Below are 19,129 nucleotides of genomic sequence, written 5' to 3'. Positions count from 1 at the left end.
CTTTGCCGAGCTAGGCTATAGGCATCTTTTGACTGCGTGAAGTTCCCACTAGTTACCATGGGACGCAGGGACGTCCTCTACCAAAAGCTAATAACAAATAATAGGTACTCCAACAATAGTTAAACTTACCTCGTAATTAAATTAAATTAAGGATCAGTCCCCCTAAAAATTCACACTGGTTTTGTAACAAGCTACTATAAATCTGCCCAACTCATCATTGCCATAGGCTCACCATTACATAATAAACGCAATATTTTGATGACATAAAGATCTTTGTCGCCAGATATGTTATAATTCATTGCCCCCAAGTTAACAAAGTTCATTCATATTCATGAATAAAAGGTTTAAACTTTAAAGAACTTGCAACCTCAATATATTGCCAATAGTAGTGAAGATACATTAAGTTTCATCATCACGCGTGCGTATTGTAAAACGCGTTGAATCTCGACTCAAAACTCCACCCATATTGTGTTATTATGTATATGTTTAAATGTCACAGTCATTCATAAATATTCGACAATAATAAATCAACTAGTGGATAAAAGTTGGACAATGACTCTTTAAATGTAGTTCAAGAATTACCCTTTTCTGTGGATCAACTTTTAGGTATATATGTACGTCCGCCTTAATATTATCTATAAAGCTGAAGAGCTGGTATGCTTCAGCGTGATAATCTCAGGAACTACTGGTACGAACATATATTTTTTTAGTGCTATATAGCTCATTTACTAGAGAAAGGCTAAAGGCAAATTCGTGGAGCGGTTGCCACGGGACTTCGGATCACGGGACTCTATCAATTGCAATACCACTGCAAAGAGTTACTTATAAATAGCTACATAAAACTTATTTACAATACTTAATTTTATATTGCAGCACACACTGTAAACAGATAATTTAGATTTTGATACGAAATATTATTGCCCCATGTCATTTCCCACTTCATACTTTGTAAGAACATTTCATCACCAGTCGTAAAAAGGTTACCATCTGACAAACGCATCACAAGCAATAATACTATTATCATTAACATTATTTATTACTAGCTTCCGCTCGTGGCTTCGCCCGCGTCAAGTTCGGTTATATCGCGTTTCCAACTCTTAAAAAATCCGGGATAAAAACTATCCTATGTTCTTTCTGAAGCTCAACTCTATCTCTGTACCAAATTTTATTAAAATCAGTTCAGTGGTTTAGACGTGAAAGCGTAACAGACAGACAGACAGAGTTACTTTCGCATTTATAATATTAGTAGGGATAGAGTTTCTGTGTCAATAAAATAATATTGTATTCGAATCTTTTGTTTGGCTATTATCTTAATGATCGTATGCGCCTACGCATAGCGAAGTAATTAAGTAATGCGATCCTTTTCCGAAGTATGTTGGGGTCAGTTTAGACTAATCAGATGCGGCGGACCTTTAGATCCTCTAGACTGACATCTGATCTTTGCAACCTAAATGTGGCCATACTTGGACTTGCTGATAACCTAGTGGAGATAAAGAGACGCTTGTTAACGTTTCTAAGTGCAGGTGAGTTAGGATAAAAGGCATGATAAGGCCTTTAGTTAATTTAAAAATTAGGGGGAATAAAAAGATTGTCAAATGTTGCATTTTTGAGTGAATTTGTTCTTTATTAAATGACTTGGAAAAAAAGAGGTATTTAGTTTGACTTGTACACACATATGTATGGCTTTGCGCGATTATCTCACGTTTGGCTGAACCAATTGCGTTTTCTTAGCGTTTTGTTTATCCAGATTTAGGAAAAGGTTTTCGGTAGATTTTTGAAGTCGGGTTTTTTTTAATATCTTTGAAAGTCATGTTTGAAAAACTGAAAATAAAACAAGTGAAAATAATTATATTCGACAGAACTTAAAAAATATAAATCTCTTTATCTTCCAAAGAAACCTGGCATTTGACTAAAGGTCCCATTTTAAAAACTGCTTACAACACAACATGTCGGATCCTCCTCCATTTGGTAAAACATTCGATTGTTTAACGAATCGAGACAAATGCCGATATCGATAAGATAATAAAAGTGAATCGAGTCGATATTACAAACAACACGAGTATCGATATTTAAATAACATTTCGTGTGTATTGGATGAAATCGTGTAACTAATGGCGTGCCTATTATTTAGTAAAGAAAGATTACCAAAATAGTGAGATAAGTATTTTATGGGTATTGCGTGTTTCTGCTTACCGTTAAGGCTGGGTTTACACGTTTTAAAAGTTTTGTTAGCTACCTCGTAAATATTTAGCTTCTTGTTTCTACCAAATAAAATCACACGACGTTGTAAATAATCTATACTCTATATCTATACATATAATCTATACATATAATAAATCTGTAGAAAAGTAATTTTTGTACATTGAAGAAATTGACAAAAAAAATAGCCAGCATGTTAAAGGATAACTAACAGAACCCATTTCCATCATTTTTGTCATTTTTGTCTGTTTGTCTGTTTGTCTGTTTATCTGTTTGTTTGTTCGCGATTCACGTAAAATCTAAGAATTAAATGCAGACAATGCTTTTATACAAAAATTCTACGTAACTTGGGGTATTACTTAGTTTTTGTTTCATCGAAATCGATTCACTCTATCAAAAGATATGATTAATTTTGTGAATTCAAGATGTAAAATATTACGACACGCAATCTATTCGTCAAAACTGTACATTTGAATGTTGTACTTATATTAGTTGATCGGCCTATTATTAATCTTTACACAGAAAATCACACCTTTATAAGTAACATCGCAAGAAAAAAAAATATGAAAATTTTGTTAAGCCAAGGTTAAAGTAGCTCCATCTGTGGTAAATAAAATACATCATCAATTTGTCAAAGGAGCGAGGTGGTAAATGACAATATTACCATACATTCTTTATAGAGGATTATTATTTCAACAGATGGAGTTGTGTATTTTCCGTAATTCACCATATTTTAACACGAAGTGTAATTTTTCGATAGACATTTCAATAGTGTTTGTCAGTTTGCCGTGCCACATCAAAATCCAACTATAATTATTACCTTGATGAAAGGAAAATTAATAGTTCTCGGCCAAATTTAAAACGGTGCCATCTAAATTTTTTTTTGAACATTATGTCAAAAATGATGACTTTAGTGGAACAATTAATTATCATTTCAAGTTACAGATGGAGTTCATATCAGATAAGAGAAAAACCAATGGTATCCTATTCGAGAAGTCAACGACAGAAGAGTCGACCTGCCAACGTTAGCTTTTGCGCTAAGCAAGTGTTCTTAATAGTACCATCAGAATTACATTCATCGTTGAATGAGGTGAATAAATTTTCAGAAACCACAATCAACAGTAGGAGCCAAAGCGTATGATCGCTTCATAGAGCTCTGATTGGCCCCAGGTGACCAAGTCAGGTCTGATTTGTTCGTTCATCAGATCTTTGAAAGTGTTTCGGTGGATACTTACTGTCGTCCTGTTTACGTGTAACACAAAATATGGTATATAAACGTCCTCCGCAAGAGCGAAATTTTCCCGATGTGCGGTAGTGACGCACAGTATACAACACTTCTGTTTTTTTTGATTTGCTGGCTCCACCAAGAAATGACAAATTGCGAGCGTTCATTTTGAAAATCTTGGCAAAACTGCAGGTTTCAAGTACGAACACATGAAGTGGACACAGATACGTACATTTTGCCTATTCGTGAACTAATGCAAACATTTCGGTGGAGTCCCGGCTTAGGCCACAACATTAGGCGTGCGCGATCCTCGGGCGTGTGAGTAGCGCGGGCGCCGCGCGTGCGTCGCGAGCACGTTGCGTGAGCGTCGCGTTTTGCTGCCCTGCGGCATTTGCAGCGCGCTCGCGGCGCGCACGCGCCGCTCTCCTTGACGTTTAACTGCTAAGGCGTTTAGTGGGCGGCGGGGATAGCGGGCGAAGGGGTAAGAACGCAACTCGAGCGCCGCGTGCTCGCCGCGAGCGCGTCGCTTGCACTCTTCACACATGCCGCAGGGCAGCAAAACGCGACGTTCACGCAGCGCGCTCGCGACGCCCGCGCTACTCACACGCCCGAGGATCGCGCACGCCTAATGTGGGGTCAGCCTTACCATAGTGAGTATGTGAAACTATCCTATCCATGTGCCTGCTGATGATGATGACTCATTTTATCATCCATCCAGCTATTCCCCAACTATGTAGGTGTTGGCTTCCAGTCACCGAATCTGTTTGAGTACCAATATTTTGCTTGGAGCGACTACCTATCTACCTATCTTCAATCCAGTCAACTACACAAGACGATATCCATGGTAAGACTGACAGACTTTCTGGCTTCTGATTAGTCGCAGCAGCTGCAGAAAATGTACAAATGACAGCTTTGTCAGACTCAAAGCATATAGACATAGATTATAGCTGTTTCCTGTGAAAATTACTTACGCACCATACGTAATAATTTTCCAAATTGGCTGACTAGATCCAGAGATATTCACAACGTCACAAACTTTACTTCTTTTGTTTAGATAAATGGTCACATCCACAACACAACCTTGATCAATGAATCTATGCGACTGCTAAGTGCTAATCCTAATTATACTGTCACGTGAAAGAATGCACCTACGGGATAAGTAGTATTTTGACTATTCTATATTGCCCACGCAGACGTAGTTGCGGGCAACAGCTAGTATAAAATGTGAGGCTCAGATTTTTCTTAATCTTTTTATCAGTTGGTGACAATCATAGCTCTCAGATTTACACTTTTATTTTAAAAATATACTAGAGGTATTTTACGTAGAAGTTGTAAAAACACATGAAGATGAAGTCAGTACATATTATGTTAAAATTCACATTCACAAATCAAGTATATCAAAATCATATTTAGCTTGTCCACTAAGCATTCTCACATTCACATGTCGGCGATACCTACGCTTGATGTGAACGCAGCCTAACATTTCAAATACTCTTGTCATAACACAAATAATTATTTCTATATTTTGTATCAGGAATAGGGTTAATTGACGATTGCGTATTTAATCACATCTTCTATTAGGTGATGAAGTAAAAAAACAGTAAGTTCAACCTTTCTGCCTACCGTATACTGTAGTAGTAATTAACTTTATGAAACATAAACGAAGGTTAATTATGTTATTAACTATTATATATCTAAATGTCAAAACTATCATCTTCAAGACTAATTTTCTATTAATGTTGACTCATCTGCCGAGCCTTTTCCTGACTATGTTGGGGTCGGCTTACAGTCCAACCGAATATAGCTGAGTACCGGAGTTTTACAAGGACCAACTGCCTATCTGACCAACTTAACCCAGTTGCCCGAGCAACCCAATAGCCCTAGGTAAGACTGCTTGTCAGGCTTACTGGCTTCTAACTACCCTTAACGACTGCCAAAGATGTTCAGATGACAGCCGGGACCTACAGTTAAACGTGCCATCCGAAACGCAGTAATTGGTGTCCAAAATATACTTAGACAGTACCTACATAAAAACTAGCATCAATACTTGCCTGACCTGGAATCGAACCCTCACTCATACTTGAGAGGTTCGTTCTTTACCCACTAGGCTACCAAGACTCCTATTACATTAATGCAAAATGTATTAATAAATTATTTTCCTGCAAAACTGCCCGAATAATATTTTGGTAGTAAAATTTTACGATGTTTTTATTCTCATGGTCAATGAGATGTGGTGTTATAAAATTATTTAACCGCAGTTTTGGATAACCACATAAGGTTAAATGCTATGAAAAATTAAGAACATCGCTTAACTTAACTGTAGACATTATTTAAATGATTTAAAACGTTTAGTTTTATTTTTCCGGTTAAGTAAAATCGTGAAGTGTTTGACGGCTTAAATAATTGTTAAAAGTTCCAAGTATTCAGAACACGACTAAATGGCTTAACTAAAAGGATTGCAACTAATGTACCTAGTTCGATCAGAGCCATTCCTAGTGTTCAGCGTATAAACGATTGAAAATATCTTAGCAGACTGCAGTTTGAAGTAATCAATAAAAAAACAAGAAAACTAGTGGTATTAATTTTGGTGTCTTTAGAATGAAAGACGAGTAAAAAAATCAACGTGAACATAAATATGAAAATACCTTATTTACCTAGTATATAGAATTATACTCAGAATTAGTCCTATTGGGGTCATTTATTTAATTATCCTTGTAACAACCACAGATTTGCACTAATCTTATTTTACATTTATTTATGAAGCCAGTTTTACGCCCTCTAAACATTACTTAGAAAACTAGATTCTAAACAAAAACAAATATTACATAAACCGCCCAAAAAGTTCCATTATTCGTCCCTTTTGTTGGGGTCACGTCATTAATATCTGACCTTCTGACCTTATCAAGTGACCAACTAATTCGGGCGATGATCACGCACTTCGCACTTTCAGCTATTGTGTACAAGTTATTACATGTATAGAGGTACTTGTGTTATACAATAGTTAGTGTGTCAGGTAGTACAATACGGCTATTAATCATTGCTGACTGTTAGGGTGGGGTTACACTTGAAATATCTTGGGCCAATGTATATTTGCTCGTAACAATCGTAAAATCGTATAAATTCATCAAAATATGTACTGATAACTTCGAGTATCTATCAAATAATAGTATCCTTGCCAGTGGATTCACTCGGATCCCTATAAAGCAAAAGCAGCTTTCTCAATAAATGAGCATATTTTGAGAATACAAATTTCGATTGTATGAAATATTTTTTCAAATCGGATTCGTATTTTCTGACATTTAATGCGTTCAATGCAAACAGACTAAAGTTTTATAATATAGTATAGATTTATAGATGAATAACAACTCAGATAAAATACACGCAAATAGTATATCGTGAACAACTTTTGTGACATTAAAAAAAACGCACGAAAGTGAACAATACCATCTTTGACTAAGATACTTGTTAAGTGTAACACCACCTTAACATAATCTTGTGAAATATTTCGAATGATTTTTGACGTTATCAAGCTTCATCTTCACGTGAGCATTGTAGGGTTACGGTGGATATTGAGCGTCCGATTTCTTGGTCAATTTTCCGGGTTAACGGTTTCAATGGAGTCATTAATCAAAATACCTACTTATTTGAACGCTCTCTTAATCGATTGCAATGAAATGCTTCCAATTTTTTAATTGTCAATGGATGTATCTAATTGGATACATTTGTTTTTAAAGTTCACCAATAACATAAATGACAGTTTTCTTAATTTAACGGTTTTCAATATTTCACGTTTTGAAAATAAACAGTTGTTCTACGACGTTTAAGTTATCCGTAAACTTGAGCTTTAATGTGCTACAATTTTAAACGGGCCAATTAAACTATAACGTTCCGTCTTCAGTAAGCCTGTTTATTTATTCCGTCTTCAGTGGTGATGATGATGAAAGCATTTTGTAATCACATACAGGAATGAATTTTATTCAGTGCGCAAACTTTGTCAACTTATAGTTAAACAAGTTTTATAGATACGTATGTATATTTTTATATTGTTGTGTTTTAGTACAAAAAATAATAGTTATTGATATCGAAAGATGTTTATTTTGTAACTTATTGTACGGTCGCAGTCGTCATAGTAGGCACGGCGGCAACGCGAAACCGATTTACTGACGCGAGCTCTGCTCGGCGCGCGTAGTAATAGTTAGTATCCATATTTAGCTGATTTTAGGGCGGATAAAAAAATGAAATATTTTTTTTACTAATGATGCAGATATGTTTTGGTAATGTTCTGTTTTTGTGCACTGCTTAAAATTCATTCCTGTATATCACATAGGGCTCTTAGAAGGCTGAGGCAGAATCAAAAAGCTCTTACTTGTACCAATCATTCTTTATAAGGATGATTTTACTACCCTCAAATGGAATGCATTATTATGGACTGTTTTGTCTGAAAATAAACGATTTTTTTTACCGTTTCTTTTATTACCATTACAGCCTTTTTTATCGTCCCACTGATGGGCACAGGCCTCCTCTCACACGGAGAAGGATTGAGCATTAATCATCGAGCAATGCATTATTTATAAAAAAAAATTCGTAATTAATACCCACAAAAATTATTGATTCAACAACCTATACACATATAAAAGTAAAATTTCTTTCAACCACTTATTCAGTACAAAATACGTGCTAAAAATAACCATTTTGCTTAAATAACCAGACTCCAAAAACTTAAAAATAAACCACCCGAACTTACCAAAAACTATGTCAATGTCATTTTGAACTCCTCAAAAATGAGTAATTAAAAATATATCTATATGTTCGAAGCTTCAAAAGTTCATTGTTTCGGCCGGCCGTTAATCCATTGCATTTCGTGACGTCACTTTGTAACTAAATGATATATAAGCAACCTATACATATAAAAGAAAAAAATCTTTCATTCACTTCACTAAAAAATACGTGCTAAAAATAACCATTTTTTTCAAATAACCAGACTCCAAAAATCTTAAAAATAAACCACCTCAACTCAACAGAACTATGTCATTGCCATTTTGAACTCCTCAAAAATAAGTAATTAAAAAATATACCTATATGTTCGGAGCTTCAAAAGTTCATCTCATTGTTTCGGCCGCCTATAAATCCATTGCAGTTCGTGACGTCATACAGTTTGCAACTAAAAGCTATATAAGCACTTTCTCTGCGCGAGCGCGTGAGTCGCGGGATGACACCGCGGTACCACGCATGCGCACTCTGACCCCGGCGAGCGCGGTAACGGACTTTATTTGAATTTTGAATTTCGAGTGTGAGTGACGTAGTGTCGTGTATTTTTTTTTATTGTGCAAGGTGAGTTTTTTCTTTTTTTTTGTTTTTTTTTGTTACAGATTATACAGATTTTTGGGATGTTTGTGGAATATTTATTTATGTTATTAGGTTGTTTTATATAATTTATTAAAAACAAAAATTAGGGAAAATTAGGGCTTATTTAATTGATCAATAATTTTAAACGATTAATTTTAGTCAAAATAATCTATTTTTAAAAAACATTAAGACAAGGAAGGAAGGAAATATTACTGTGAGTTATTGATCAAAATATTGAACTTAAAAAATATTAGGAATACCATAAATTAAGTTATGTATTTTTTAATTTATTGAATTTCAAGTAATTAATAAATCGTTAATTCTGTATTGTACTTACAGTATTTTTATCACAAGATTTTTTCATTAAAAAAAATATTTAACATAGAAAACACCTTCCTACAAAACATACAAGCTATGTTAAGTAACAAAATACATAGAAAACATCACAATATCCTGCAATTCGCAAACAAATTCACGATGCACGGTCGCGCATCAAAAAGACATCAACGCACAATAGTTGCATTGACATACGAACGTTCCATAATAGCAACCGGAACAGACTTAGAGGAAGAATAGACACTCCTAGTGCTTATATCGTTAAACTTATATTGCAGGCTTTTATGGCACATACTAAACATGTCTACCTGACTTATTGCACTTACATAACCATTATGTGACTTAGAAAATGTTTATTTGCAAAAAAAGTCAAATGCCATATCTGTTCGTTAATAAGTCTGTATTTTTATATATTTTTTTATAATAATAGGTAGATTTTAAATTGACCTACATTGTGTGTAAATGTGAGAAAATTGTTTATCAAGATTTTATTATATTTCTATTGACTTACTCGCAAATTGGTGATAATTTTATATTAGTTAACTATATGTAGTTATATTTCATGGTAGATTAAGTGAGCCATTTATTGAGCATTGTTTAAGCACTATAGTTTATCTCGACATTTGAAGCCCTTTATCAAGTGTATAATCAACGGTGGCCCGTGGGTAACTAGGTTAAATTAACTCAACCATATAATTCGCTTAAAGAAAATCGCCACGATTAGTTTTGAATATACATTGTTAAAAATTAGCATGAAAAGTTAAAATGATTGGTTTCACCTAATTAATTAAAAATAAGTACAAATAAATGGATTATTTAAATTAATCACATTCGGATTCTATTTTCCACGTGACTTATATTTTATTGAAAGATTTTCTTATTTTTTCGTAAGCTCACAAGACATTTCAACACCATCAAAAATAAGATAAGCCTAACCTTTTAAAACAATGCATATTAAAAATTTCAAAATATCCAAATAAAAGCTACACGACCAATTAGCCCATTAACCATCGAAAGCTTTAAATACATCGTGCACGTGAATATATGCAGTCACTATTGTTCCATGCGCTTGCGCATCCGACCTTTAGTTACCCATCTAAGATGCACCGTGATGAATATTAAAACGAATTGGATACAGTCTAAAAGCGTATTGCAAAATCACTATTAAATATTTACTCGTAAATTGTTTGCGCATCAAAACTGCATTAGGCTTATTTGATTTTATACATATGTTAGTGTTTATGTGTCATTACTATGTAATTTATATAACATGTACGACACATTGCGAGTACGCCTACTAGGTTTCAATTCGTTGTAAAACTTAAGAGGTCATTGTACATAAGGGTTATGAGCATGGAGTACAAAATGACAAATGGAGATGCCATGATGCAAAATCTTCTAAGAAATTAGGAGGAGGAGGAACGTCACTAGCTCCACCGACAATATTCAAAATGAAATCACAAATCAATCAATACCAATCTTTGACAGAGTGGTTTTGATTTGACAAGGAACCACACCGCCTCGTTAGTTCTAGTAACTGATCACGCCTACCGTACTTTACACTGACCTACAAGAAGGCGCCTAACCTACCTTCCTTATGACATCTCCGCTATTTTTCGTTCCTCTGTGGTGATGTAGCATATGTTAGCAGTTGAACATGTTAAATGTCAAACGTTGGAAAATCGACCTTATTGGTAGCATTTGAATAATTGAAACTGATAGTGATCGTTCTATTTGTTTAACGCTCTGTGGTTACGAATAAAACGACTGCTATTTAAGTTATTTTTAAGACATACGTTAACGTTGGTTTGCTTCAAATGTGGCAAATATTTTTTGTGCTTAACTGATTGAATACCAGATTAGGAACCAGTTAAAATTCTTGTCAGTCGAGTAAAAACGGTTTCCAAATTCGTGATCTCTTGTCAGCTAGTCCAAGGTCCATAAGTTTATATCGCTTAAATTTTGAAAAAACAAAACAACATTAAGATTTAATTAGTGTTCTTCTCGTGGGATTAAAACGTATCTTTGGCCAACTAGTTTATCAAAATCAGCTATTGAGTCATCCAGATTTTCGTGGGAACTATCTGACATACTTAGTATATCATGCAGCTGTATTAGTGCAAACACGCACACTAAGAAACTTAATTAATAATTTAATAATATTATGTTTATTGGTAATTTTGTGTGGAGACCCGCGGGTCAGTTGCCAGGTTTTGATGCGTACACATGTGTGGTAAACATGGTAAATACTAATTTTAATATAATCTCCAGATGTCTATCAGTGAAGGAAAACTTCAAGATGAAAACAGATCTTTTTAAGACCGAATGAACCAAAAACTTAAGTTGTGTACTTTAAATAGACTCAGAGCTTTTTGTTATTATTCCATCCAAAATAAACTAGTGATAGAATAACCAACGCTAGTTTAAACGCACCTTTTACAGAAGATGCATTTATAGACCGACTTATTAATGCAGTAAAAACGTTAATTAGTTGTCATAGCAACCACAACAGCTGTTGTAAATTGCACAAAACCAACCATTTTTTATATTTATTATTTACTAGCCGTTTTCCCGCGGTTTCCCCCGCGTCCCGTGGTAACTACTGCCCGTATCGGGATAAAATATAGCCTATGTTACTCGTGGATAATGTAGCTTTCGAATGGTGAAAGAATTTTTAAAAACTGTCCAGTAGTTTTTGAGCCTATTCATTACAACCAAACAAACAAACAAAGTTTTCCTCCTTATAATATTAGTATAGATGTACTTTATCTTTGATCCTCCATAGTAAGTTTTACATAGTTAAAGAAAGTGTGAAGGTCAGTTGCACTTGATCGACCCCTGGCTAGTTAGGAATTAGGAGCCTGTTTGAGATGCGCCAACTGGCAGACATTCCACTTTCAGATACTAGCGTTCTGTCTGGTTGTATGTGACACTAGAAGTACTTAGATAATTACTAGATACTTTTATGTAATATTTTCAATCATCTTACGGTGAGATGCACCGTTTCATTATAACATTAACCGAACTATTGGCGGCTAAAAACTGAAAGTTATGGTTTAGTGGTCGTTATAGTTAAATGTCTAAGTGCCTTAGTTTTTTTTTGGTTTACTAAAGAACTTACCACCCGATAATTAGCTCAATAAATACGTCACATTAAAATTGAACCTGCCTATATCGTCAAGGAGTGGTTCGTTTAATTACCGAGTTCGTAGTACAGGTCCACAATTTTCAAGATTAATTTTACAGATATTAGGTTGAGACAAATAAATAATTAACACCTATTTATAACTTGTTGATAGAGCCTTTAAAATGAGTTAATTTATGCAAGATTTACAATCGATAGTATTACCTAAGATCATTAACATAAAATTACCTTGATATAAACGAACAAAATAAGGTAAAGTTTCTATATATCGAATTACGTGGGATTTTCTATCGTACAAGACTTTAATACTAGATGTTTTTGGCCAAGGTTATTATTTTTAGATATAAACTTACAAAACTTAAATTGCGACACCTTGTTTGGGCTCGTTAACCTATGGGTCACCATGACATAGTAAAACAATATTATCTAAACAAATAAAAATGAATCTCAAAGTGTCGCTAAGAGCAATACTTTAAAACAGCTAAACAGATTTTAATAAAGTTTAGTAAAGTGATAGATGAAGCTTTAGAGATCGGTAAAGTTCTGAACCGGGTAAAGCACCTATATGAAGTACATAAAACCGTTGATACCAAAATTCAAATTACGAACATGTATCCCTCAGAGTCAATAACAAAACAATCCGATAAAACTGTTTGAGTACGACGAAAAAGGTTTTACCAAAAAAGTATTTTAGGCACCACTCCAAGGAGGCCAAGATCGCATTGTAAACAGTCAGAACACCTAATCTGATGGCACTAGTGGCCTGAATCCAACTTGTTAGCTATTCCTAAGACTTCGTACCGGAGTTCATTATACGTTAAAGATGCTAGATAGATGCAACAATGAGTTGCTACTCGTTACGCACGGAGTAAGGAAAAGAAAGCGGAGATGCCATAGATAGGTCAGAAACCATCTTCTAAGTTAAATACGCACGGTGAGCATAACCAATACGATCACTTACTACTGAACTAATGAGGCATTCGGGTTTTTAGAGACTTCTGTCAACGATTTTTGGTATTACAAAAAATGGTCGGGTCGAAGGGCGAAAACAGTAACGTTCCTCGTACCCCGCTCATCCGTATTTTGTGTGCGATACTTTCTTAGGCAATTTTCTGTTATGGCACCTCCGCTAATCATTTTGTTCTCCATGGGTAGTCTTCTACCGTCCGGTAGCTGGCCAGTATATCATGCATTTTATTGCCGACAGGTTGTATGTGGATGTGCTACAGTAGCTCTGGTACTTAGTAAAATTACTGAATGAGTTAAAGAAAAAATGGGTTGTAAAATTTATCGTATCATATTCGCATCCTTCATCTACAAACTACGCATTGATTTTACAAATGGCTTCAACCTAATCATAACAGAATTCGTCATTAATTTGAAAAAGGAAACCGCAGCTCACGTTTTTTTTAAATGCTTCCAAATTAGAATTTTAAATCAATTCGAATGCTCAATTATCACCAGCCAGCTGCTACAAAGGTTGAGCTTGTTATACCAACCTTTACGGTATCTTCTACCATTGACACCTTTTATAAAGTCTGTCATTTATATGGTTTGTATAATATGTATTACAATAGATCATAGCTTTGTCTGACAATCTATAGTTTGTCAAGCTTCTGACATAATGATGACATCACAGAAGCCTCATTTGTCGCCCAAAGGGTATTTTGACGTGATTTGTTGCCTCCACAATATTATTGCTACTGAATAAAATTATCTTATTATAATGCGGTCTTTGCGAAACAGACTTGTTAAATTCTCATTTTTATTGTAGTGTGTTCGTGATGGTATGTAAATGTTGTAATGTTTATCTTAGAGTTGTATGTTAAGTTCAAAGAGACAAATTTTTAGATACAATAATCACCAAAAATTGGGAAAAAGTCCATGTTTTGAGCGCAGATAACTTGAAAATATGCTATTATTTTCTTTGTGATCTATCGAATGAAAGTCGGACACGCACGTGCATCCATTCTTTACCAAACATACATATTAATCTGTAACAAAAAAAGTCCGGATCTACCAACATACACAGTTGCATAATCTATGAACTTACAGGAAATATGTTTAAGTTTGCGTGAAACCATACAATACGAGGGTAAATAACAAAGCACTTTAGTTAAGACAATTATAGTATTGTAATTATAGTATTTTTATTCAGCACATAAGTGGGCGTAATAGAGCTATTTCTGATGTACTTTCGCTTTTCAAACCACTTGCGGTTTCTTTTTATAGTAACTTAATTCATTTTTAATTTTGTTGACTGCCCGTTTCCGCGTGGTTTACTCGTCTTTAGTATAGTAAATGCTTGTTTTATTTTGATAAAAACGATGTTATGTGGTGACCTAGAATTTAGTCTCTCTGCGTGCGAAGTTTGACCCAAATCTGTTCAGTAATTTCTGTGTGAATGTAACAAACGTACATGTCCATCTTCATTTCAACTTTGACATTTTATAACAGCAGTAAGACCTACAAAATGCTGTAATGTGTGATAATAAAATTGACCCACTCAATTCTCAATGACGTAAGATTATCATGAATAAAAATCAACAGAAAGTCGTAAAATATTTACATTGTTATTTAATATTGACGCGTGTCAATCAAGAAGATGTAACTTTATGCATTTTAATATTTTTTTTATTGGCTCATAGTATGAAAAGGGCAGTTTAAGAATAATGTTTAAATCATTATGTCATAACATGAATATTGAAAGATTTTTTAACTGACCTAAAAAACAGAAGGTTCTCAGTTTGACCTGCATAGGTGTTTGTGAACGATTATCACGTTTGGTTGAACCGATTTGACGCGGTTTTCGCACATTATTTTTTAGACGTCGGTTCTATTTTTTTGTAAAAACTTCTGCAGATGAAACGACACATTGGAAACCCTTTGATGTCAATACAAAAAAAAAATACAGAACTGCCTATCTTTAAGGCAGATTTCACAGTTATTGCCTACAAATCCTATCTATAACTATATCATTTATTCTTTACAAATACAGGTTGCCTAAGTAAACACAGTAACTGTTGATTTCAAAGTACAGTACTGCTTATCTTGATAGATAAAACTATTTCACACGACCCAGACTCTTCTGAAATGTGGTCCGACACGACCTCTAGACTTTGTTGCATAATACACGAAAAACTGTGAACTTATGATCTTCTAGACTTAATAGACTAGACCCGGAGAACGCCTACGCATGTTTTTTATTTGACATTAATAATTTTTAAATATCTTTTTTGTGTGCCAAATCTTAGTAAAACAAATAGATTACATCACCCATAAAATAGAAGAAGTCTCTTATATGAATAAGTTCAGTAGTTTTAATCCGATAATTCTAAAGTTAACAATAAAAAATGTGTTATTCTAAAGGTTAATAGAGCTTTATTTTTGATGATTAAGTAAATAAGTACTTATCTTTAACAAATGTGTGTAAAAAAAAAATCAACTGAAATTAAGAATGTAAGATTCTAGTTTTTCATAAAGCATCATTCATACATAGCAATGCTACTCAGTGGTCATAATTTAGGAATACAATGCAATGATAAATATCGCATACAAGTCGACTTCTCGAGTACTTATTCTGATTTAGATCGACACGAGTGTGTAAAGTAAAGCATTCTTAGACCGGTATTCTAAATATAACAAGCACATTTTTGAGTTTATGTTGTGAACATTTCGACTCGTTAAAAATATTTTAATCAATAAAGTAGTTAAACTTTGAATTACTTGACATACAATATAACTGCTTGACACTCTCTTCTATTCATTCATGTGAATTTAAATTGCAAGCTAAGAATAATCAAATGTTATCCGATAATATGACAGATATGGTTGAAATATGGTTGTTTGCGAATTTCTAGCCTACTGGGTCATGTGAAACTTAATCATAAGTTTTATAAATATTCATTGTTATTATGTAAAGGAAAATCGTCCAACTGACCGTTTCGCATGCCTATTAATTTTATTTGTAAACAGATGCCCGTAACGACATACATACTAAAGTATCTATAAATTGTCTAAAGCTTTTATTGCAGTATCGTTTTATGACAGAAATAACCCGGATTCAATTTTGTCAAGTGTACTTCTAAACTCAAATAAAATAAAATTATAATCTACCGATATTTTCTTATTGTGATCTTAGAATAATCTTATGTTAAGCTCACACAAAAACATACTAGTTAATGTTAATATTGCATTCAAAGTATATTTTACACTTGACCTAGCAAATGCAAACTATTTATCATTTATGTAAATAACTTCAGTCTATGCTTAATCACAAATTAATTTGTTATATTTGTCATGAAATCGAGATGCACTAAGTTGTGAATTTAAAAGAAATAAATAAAAAAACTTTGACATTTAAACTTGTACAAATAAAGATACATATTTAAACTATTTTTTGTACTCGAGTTTTATATATTACATCCTCCATTTAAAGACATGTAAGTAATATTAAGAATTCATTCTTACCCGTTTTTCCACTTGCGGTTTTTATGTTATTCTTATTACTTCATTTAAGTTTTTGTTACTTACAGCCAGTTTCTTCATCAAAAGTTAAAGCCAAAGTAAAAGTCAAAGTAATGTCTAAAGTAAAAGTAACGGTCAAATTCAATTTTTCTATTAGTTTTGCTGTCACTTTAGCCTTGAAAAAACGTATTTGACCGTTACTTTTACTTTAGACATTACTTTAACTTTTGATGAAGAAACTGGCCGTTAAACGTTTATTAGTTTTGTAATACAGGTTAATTTTATGTTTTAAAATGAATATATTTAGCCCGGTTTTACTGGTACCTTGGAAGTAATTTACCCATTTAATTAATTCCTAGATAGTCCTAGGTTTTAATCTATTGCTAAATATAGAATATATTACGTTTTTTTTTAATATTTCATTTAACTTTATTCCTTAATAGGTACATAGATATATTTTTTAATTGTATTATTTGATACTGATTATTGTCGATTATTGATTGTTTGTGTTTGAAAAAAATGAGGTCAGCGCTATGATATCATTAAACCTGGTATTTTCATCAAAAACATCCTACGCTTAAGTTACCTACAACCAAAACGTGCTTACAACGTCAACATAACTCCAAAAATTAATTACTTCCTATGATATTGAAAACGAGCCTCATTAAATATTAATATTAACTTTGTATTGTAGTTTATTCATTATATCCTAACTTCCTATTCGGATGGACACAGATTCCTAAAGTTTCATATCAGATAAGTGCTCTCAAGGCAGCCTTGTAAAAATAACATAGGAGCTATAAGATGCTGTGTTCATATTTGTATTGTTTAGAAACGTGAAAAATGTAGAAGCGTCAAGCCTTTGGTATTTAGGTGAGCCATTTATATAAAATGTTGGCTATAAATCTGCTCTATGTGTTATTATTTTTTGCGTACGAAGCTGAGATACTACTATTTTTTAGAACTGCCTAAAATTATAAGCGCAAAATTAGTTGACAATCTTCTTGACTTGATTTGGACTTTCATTATGAAGATATTGCACTAGGCTATTTGTTTCCGTCAATAATTGTATAACCTAGTTAAATCGCAAACTAAATAGGTATTATCTACTTATTTTTGAGATCTGAGAAGTGACTTCACGATCATTAATTCAACAAAAAGGCCCGAAGCCAAAAAACACATAACCATAGACCATTGTCATAACACATAACAGACAATCTATATCTTTCAATTCTACCGTCCCAATTCCGTCTGTCACGCCATAAATCACCACGACAAGAATGTCTTAAGTCCGCGCACACTACAAACTTTTAGTCGGCCGATAGTTAGTTCGGGCTCATAAATCAGTTTGAAGATGAAAGGAAGCACACACGTAACAACGATCAGATATTTGTTCAGTATCAGACCGACTAAAAACTTTAATTGAATTTAAGATTTAAAAAAAAAAAAACTAGTAATGGCATCCTCATATAATGAGATCAACCAGCTGGGCAGGGGAATGGGTTAAGTATTTATAGTGCACAAGCATTTGCGCGACACAGGTGCACTCACTATTCCTTCACTCTCATAGCCCGATGAGACGGCAATCCGACACGACCACAGAGAGATCGAGCGCAGGACCGACATTTACGTGCTCTCCGATGCAAATAATGCAGGGGCAAAGGGCAACAGTCGGCCGATAGTTTAGTTGGCAGTGTGCACGTAGGCTAAGTCCGCTCAGTACAGAATGTCAGAGGTCGGGCTGTGAAAGCGAAGATGTTACGTATCGGTTACGCAATGTTATCGCACGCTGACATGCCTACATTGATTACTAAGATAGACAGGTTACTGGGTAACGTGCTAATCTTTTTGTGTTTGTCAATGTTTGGTTAAGGGATTGGTTAGGACAGTGTTATTTTTTTTTGTATTATATATAAGATGTTGGTATGGATTCTTGTATAAAAGTAATTATAAGATAGATCAAATCTGTGCGTCAGACTAAATCGATGAATACAATATCATCGCAATTGTCCTTTAGTGCAGCGTTTAAGTCCGTAGTATGACTCAGTCTATCGCAGATTAATCTGTACTTTGTAGTCTAATCAGGTACTTGGATTAGACACTTTGACTTTTATATCTGAAAATGTATTCAGACCTTCAATTAGACGCACTACAGATTGAGGCTAATTTAAAGGGGCGCCGTAGTGTTAAATTACGCAGGTTAAGGTAAATAAATAGTGTAGCAGTCGCAACGTCGCTTGTTGTGGCTATTTGAAGCACCCTAAAACTTTTTTTTACATTCTATATTTACGTAATAAGGCATCCAAACAAATATATTAAGGCCATATACCAAGTGCGGTAATAGCTTGGGTTAATGAAGTATCGTTCATTGCCCCCATGCAAAAGTCAAACAATGACAACATAATTGCATT

General features: G+C 34.0%; 1 protein-coding gene across 1 annotated transcript in view; it reads left to right on the top strand.

The window, feature by feature from the left end:
• Positions 1–8,653: 8,653 nt before the first annotated feature.
• The window catches only part of LOC124635728 (mucin-2-like), a 58,336-nt gene continuing 47,860 nt past the window's right edge, over positions 8,654–19,129 (top strand). Inside the window, exon 1 of the mRNA XM_047171679.1 lies at positions 8,654–8,755. The gene's annotated coding sequence lies outside the window, so the exon portion shown is untranslated. The remainder of the gene's footprint in view (positions 8,756–19,129) is intronic.

The sequence above is a fragment of the Helicoverpa zea genome, chromosome 13 (genome assembly GCF_022581195.2).
Source record: "Helicoverpa zea isolate HzStark_Cry1AcR chromosome 13, ilHelZeax1.1, whole genome shotgun sequence".
Taxonomy (NCBI): domain Eukaryota; kingdom Metazoa; phylum Arthropoda; class Insecta; order Lepidoptera; family Noctuidae; genus Helicoverpa; species Helicoverpa zea.
This window is presented reverse-complemented; position numbering and strand designations above follow the sequence as displayed.